The sequence below is a fragment of the Aegilops tauschii genome, chromosome 4 (genome assembly GCF_002575655.3).
Source record: "Aegilops tauschii subsp. strangulata cultivar AL8/78 chromosome 4, Aet v6.0, whole genome shotgun sequence".
Lineage (NCBI taxonomy): Eukaryota > Viridiplantae > Streptophyta > Magnoliopsida > Poales > Poaceae > Aegilops > Aegilops tauschii.
The window spans coordinates 119,410,439-119,417,484 of NC_053038.3; positions in this window are offsets into that span (position 1 = coordinate 119,410,439).

Genomic DNA, 7,046 nt, shown 5'->3' on the forward strand with positions numbered 1-7,046 from the left:
TTGCCATCCACTCGCCCGTGAACGCTGCAGCCCGTCGTCATGAACTGGTAGGCACGGAGCGCGCTCCCTGCCGCCGCCGTGCCCGTACGGCCGTGCCGTCGAGGATCGGCGCATTACGCCTAGCCCGACCGAGGTTTAGCAGAGGAACGACACCAGTGATCCTCCCTGATGGTGCCTAGCCTCTTAAACCCCCTGCCCAACCCCTGCCTCGCCGTAATCGCTCGCCGGAGATATCCCGTTCACGGCCACCCCCTCGGATCGCCTATAAAAGGAGGCCCCGAGCTCGAACTCGAACCCACACCACCTCTACACACCACCAATACCACGCCAAGCCACTGGAAGAGCCCCGAGGGAGCCTTCTTCCCCAACTCCGGCCGCCTCGACCCGCCACGGGACCCAGCTCGATTCACTCCCGTGCGTGCACCTCTCCCCCTCAGCTCTTGCCAGTAGCCTCCTAGTACATCCACTCTGCTGACCCGCGCTTCAATTTGGAGTTTGCAGCACCCACCGGAGTACTCCACCATCGCCCGAACCACCGTCCGCCGGAGAAAGTGTCGCCGTCGACGTGGTGCTCCCCGACGGCCAAGTCCACCACCCACCGACGCGGAAGAACACCCTGAACATCTTGGTACCCTCCGATCTCTCTGTCTCGCCGTGGTTCAACGCCGGCGGCCACCGCAGCCTTCGGGCGCCGGCGAAGTTTTAAACCTGACGGGTGGGACCCCCCGTCAGCCTCTCTTCTTTTTCCCCCTCGAACCGTTTTCTGAAAGCGCCTTCGGGCAGAATGCGTTTTCTCTTTGGGCTGGCGCATTTCATTCCGAACCGTTTTCTGTTTTCTCAGTTAAGTCCCTGGTTCTTTTCTGTTTCATCATAGATTAGTCCCTGGACTAAAACCCTTATATCTTTTTAATAAAAGATGATTTTTGATTGATTCTTTTTCTGTAAGTCTTATATTTTTGTCTAGTTTTTTATAGTGACGGAGCCGCGAACTTCACCGAGCTAGACTCCGACTTCTCCGAACCAGGCAAGCATGTTTGAACCTTTGATATGATAGGTGTTTTGCATGTTTGCTTGAATGGTTGTGCATGGCATATGAGCATCGGTGAGTTTTTCGTTGCATGCAAGGCAACTATCCGTGTGTTTCGAAGTTACTGTGATCTTTGATGAGAGATGACCTGATCATGTGGTGACATGAAAGGTAATAAGATGGTATTGTTGTAGCATGCCAGTCTTACGCCATCCGATAAACTCCGACGTTAACGTGGACTGAACCACGTTACCGTTCTTCCCCTTTCGTGCTGCCACATGTTTTCTGCAAAGAATACGGTTTAGTAAGTTGCTAACCTCTTTCCTTGTACACACCAAATAGAGGGGCCGGGATGAGGGTTCCATGGCCCTGGATTAAAGCCAGTCATCCGGTCAGGGGGCATGGGTGTTTCCGGTTGGGACCGAGAGGGGGGCACCCCTTAGAGCGCGCGATATAAATTTGATCCCATGCTACGCGAGGTTGTAGCCTCCCCGTCTCAAGGTTTTTCTTGAACGTTGCCGAGGGTGATTCCTGGCATCGGAATGTTGAATGGGTGTGTACTGGTTAGATGTGTTTCTCCTAAAACACCGTAAACGGAACTAGTCCCTTGTGACTACTGAAATCCGTATGCTGTGGTTAAAAGTACAAACTCTGCAGAGTCAAATCCCTCCGAGTCATCGTGTCCATGGTCAAGGACCGTGGCCAGCATATCCATATCCATGTCAGTCCCTATGTCAGTCTCCATGGTAAATCCCCGGTGAACAAATCTCGAGTGGTAAACCCGGTTGAATCGTTATTCCTGTGGATGGACTAACTTTTTGTTTATCTCGTACCTGAATATTTCCTTGAAATGATTTAAATTCATGAGCCACTGAAATATTAAGCTATGAAATATAAGCCCTTTATGTGATGTCGCTTAGACGTCCAACTGTGGCACTCTTGTCATTTACCTTCAATATAAGCCCTTTATGTGATGTCGCTCAGACGTCCGACTGTGGCACTCTTGTCATTTACTTTTGATATAAGCCCTTTATGTGATGTCGCTCAGACGTGCGACTGTGGCACGCTCGTTATTTACTTTTTATATAAGCCCTTTATGTGATGTCTCTCAGACGTGCGACTGTGGCACGCACTGTCATTTATTTTCCACTATAAGCCCTTTATGAGGTGTCGCCTTGACGCCCGACTGCGGCATTGTTATTTCATTTGTACCCTTCCGAGGAGTCATTCAGACACTCGATTGGCCTTTAGCATTACGTTGGGATTTCGGGAGGACTACCGCCCGACTTTCCTTTTTATTTCCCATGCATAGCTATTTTATTATCTGAGTGCGCTTTATTACTCTGTTCATATGCATCATGTTTACATTTGTTATATCTTATGTCCGAACTGTCTTGCGAGTACTTTCATAGTACTCACCTGGCTTGTTGATTTGGCCAGATGTTGACGAAGGCGATCTCATGGATGAAGAGTTTGATAGTGAGTCCGACGCCTAGAGGAGTCCCAGTCAGTCCCGTGCGATCCTGGATATTGGTCACTTGTATTATATATGCTTCCGCCACCCACAATAAGTATCCTCGAGCCTCACTCCGACGCTCGAAGAGTTGTTAGATTCAGGAGTCATGTCATCCACTTCATTGTGACATACCCACCACCGCTTTTATTGTGAGTCCGTAGTATGCCACCCTATCCGCCTCTATGTTTTATTGGCGTGCTTGTAATAAATTGTTGAGCCGTCTCCGCTCAACCTTGTATTATATTTAGTACTCCTGGTTTTTCTTCTGTGATCAAGATATTGTCTACCAGTGGGAAGGATTCTTCTCTACTGGTCCGTAAAAGGGATCGGTTTCTCAATAAATATTTTTATTGGAGAACCGGTCGTGACAGTCCGCCACCCCATCCATCGCCGCCGTCCTCCACCACATCCATCGCCACCGTCCTCCACCATGCCGGAGCGCCTACCAAGACCGCGTCGTCCACTGCTAGAGATGGACGTTTCTCATCCACGGCGACAGACCAATAGCCTTGCATCGCATCCTCTCGCTTCATCGGCGCCGTCGTCCTCTTTGTCGGGGCCGCTCACACGACCTTCTCTTCCACCGCAACGGGACTTATCCCCCGATGCACCCGTCTACCATCGCAGATCTGCTTCAACGCCACCGACGGCCATCGCACCCCCGATGCCTACACGGCGCCGCAAGAGAGGTGGTACTTCATATCTCCTCAACTTTTTGATCTCAACCAGAAAATAGATCTTAACTTGGTTACTCTACTTTCTTTTCAGCTATTAGAATTTAGTTCTTAGTTCGAAGCAAACAATGGATGCTAAATATCATTTCTCCGGTTTGCAGCTTCAAATCTGCCATGGCACAGCCATAATACGGTTTAATTGATCATGCTTAGGGTTTAATTGATCATGTTGGTTCCGTGGTGGTTTCTTTAATAGAAATCGGAGGGGAAACCCTCTTTTGCTAAAAAAATATGCTTAGAGTTTCCCCCTTTTATGATCACTATACGATCAGAATACATGCTTCGTGTCATAATAAGACTGCTCCACCCATCAAGCTAAACAAGCTTAGTTGTTCAAATACGAATCTGATATTATTAAAACAGAGTTGTTTAATTGGTCAGCTAAATGTTCCTAAATTAGTTTCAAAAATGCATGTTCGCCGCTCGGGTGTGTATCTCTACAGGGTGCCCACGGTGGGCTGGCCCACCCTGGGATTTTGGGTCGTCCCAGGCCCCGATTCCCCTCTGTTCTGTTGCGCGCTTCCGATCTCTACTCGCCCCCAGCGGCCTGCCTCGTCGGTGACTTGCCGTCCTCGGACGGCATGACTCTAGGAGGAGACGCCGGACTAACAGGAGGCCAGGAGCCGCTCGCCCAACAGCGTCACCGCTGCCCGGGCGCGCCGCCGTGCCTACCTTCCCAGTCCGTTCAGGGCTCAGGCGTGCAGCACCCACCAAGCCAACCCGATTTATCCTGAGATACGTCCTCAACACTCAGCAGCCACTCCTCATCACCCATTTTCTAATTGATTCATTACTCATTAGGCAGGACTGTCATTAGGGTTTGTTGTGTGCTCTGTGCTACCTAAACTTAATGGTTCAGATGTATTTCGGTAATGTTTAGTACCTCTAAAGTTCACAGGGTTTTCAAAATTCCGGCCCTCGGAACAGAAACTAGTCATTTTGGATTGTTGGTCGTACTGACATTGACCCAGATTACTACTGCAAGCCAGATTTGTTGACAATTTTACTTGTCTTTCTTACTCATTCGATATAATATCCAATTATTCACGTCGATTAGTTGCAAACAATAAGTGCTAGACAAACTTCTTCATTCAGATTTTGGACGGTCTCTTACTGCAGTTACAATTCTGCATACTTGTCCTAGTAAGCTCACAAGTAAATGATTGATTCACTACATCTATGCTTGCCTTGTCATATTTGTTGTCAATATTCTTTTAGGGTGGACCACCCTGTTTCTTAATACTGGAACCGTAGACATGAGTGAATAGTATTTCTCTATGTGATCTCTTCCATCATGTGTGGGTAACGAACACTGCATTGTATAGAAAGAAAGTGTCATTTCCAGCTTTTACATAGGTTTCGATCTTTTACATGGAATACAATCTGCCTACTTGCTTTGTGTCGCACTACCAACACTCCACCCTTGAAGCTAAACATTATGCCACTCATAATTGCTTAGTTTATTTGTTCAAATACGAATTTCATATGATTCTAATGTTCCTACTTCAGTTTTGAAATGTGTGCCTGCCTGTTATAGAGACATAAGGGGTTTGTATTTCTGTGTGTGGTCTGGTCAGCACGGTTGGGGAGGTGAACTTTGCATATGCAGGGGTTTATAGGGAGACACTCTCCAAGTTGAATCCGCAATGCATTCCATAGATAATCTGACTACTTTTTATGTTTTCATGAATCTCAGATTCTGAACAGCATCATAATGATTATGAGCTTGCGCGCATGAAAAGAATAAAGCAGAACAATGCCATGGCTGTCAAACTTGGCATTAAGGGACTGAAATCAAGTCTGGATGCAATGCAATGCAAACACTCTCCACCTACAGATTCATGCTCAGAATATGATCCTAACAGTGATTCTGAGCTAGAGGGAGACCTAAGTCAATGTAGCTCCCTAGTGGAGGAGTCAGAGGAAGATGCCCTATCTTATTCACCCATCAAGGTACTTGCTCTAACTTTCCAAGGTTACATTGCTCACACATATCTTGCAACTGATGCTTTGCATTGCTTCTACTTTGTTGAACTGCCATTAGCTTAGTTTACACATCGTGTATGTGAATACGCCCTGCCTATCCATTTTCAGTACATATTCCATCTATCATCATACCATATTTATCCATTCAAATGTTGTTCTTGTGTATCAGACGTTCAAAAGGAAGAGGGCGATTGCTGATCATGGAGGAGCACAAGCAAAGTATTTGGAAAAGGTAGTGGCACCTGATAAATCAAATAGCCCATTAGGTGTAGTTGCAATATCACCTGACCCACAAAATACCCCAACTCTAGCAGACTCTAGCCCTACTACACTGGTCATTTCTGATGCCCCAACTCAGCAGACCTCAACTGCAGCAAACAGTATGATTATGCCAGTTGACATAGCACCAGCTGTACGATGCAAAACCCCCATTCCAGCAAAGACTACACCAAATCCAGTTGCCAAATCCCTTTTCGAACCAGAGGGAGCCCCAATTGCAGCAAATAGGACCCCTGTTCCAGTTCTTCCCAGTTTAGAAGACGAAGCTTAGGTTGTTGTCAGGAACTTTGTGCGCATCTTTCTTTCATGGAAAGATTATACCGTAGACACAGAACAATTTCCAGTCTTCCTCCGCAACTTACGCGTAAGTAATGTACTAATGTTATTCATGGTCATTACTGCATATGTTTCTGCTGACAGAAGACACAAGATTTCATTCTTTTAAATAGGCGAGGAGCAAACTGGATTGTGATGACGAGCAAGGGTTGGTTGCGCTTTTCAAGCACTCGTTGATGAAGTATCGTTCCTACCTGAGGCAAGCGCACTTTGATGGCAAGCCTCTGAACGAAATTTCTATGAAGTCTCCAGTGCTACATTTATCCAACGGTGACTGGAATAATCTTGTTACACATTGGTCTCGGCTGCAGCGTAAGGTACTGTCTATGATATCACATCACAATTTGAACTACATTTCTGCATTTTCCTTAATGTCTCACTTGTACGAAAAATGTTAGCAGAAGAACATTCATTCTCAAGGGACCACAGAATCTCGCAACTATACTGCACACTGCATTGCTCTTGTGAGTACCTCTTGCCCTATATGACCATACTTACTTTCATAGCTGTTTGATTATGTAGCATCACTGCACATGTTAGCCTCGTAATCGTCCATTTGGTGGAAATTATAAGATCCGTATGGACTCTTACATAAATTTAGAATCAACCCAATGCTTTTGAAGAGGTTTAGCTCTGCAGTCCTCTTGTAAGGACTGAACGTGGTCTATCACTTTACTTATATTAACAGCTACTCCCTCCGTCCCATAATATAAGAATGTTTTGTACAGTACACCAGTGTTCAAAACACTCTTGTATTATGGGAAGAGGGATTGGTTCATTTTGTAGCATTCTCCATCTTATCTCCCTCGCCCACCATTTACTAAAAAAGATCAGATCTATATTTAATCTTACCAACAAGTAGAATACACAGACAATGCCAGTGCAGAAGTGTAGCCCATTGCTCTTGTCAGTACATTTTGTCCTGTAACGCTTGTACTTCCAGGGATTGGTAGTTGATTATGTAGCATCAATCTGCATCTTATCTTCATTATCCTCTATCCCTTCCAGTATTATCATATCTATAATTACTCTCTACAAAATGTAGAGTAGAGGCAATGCTTATGAAGAAGATTCTGTGCTGAAATTCTTGAGTTATCCTTCCCTTGACATGGAGAAGGGCATTATAAAGCCGGTGTTAACTGTTAATGTAGGTCAGTCCTTCTAAAGC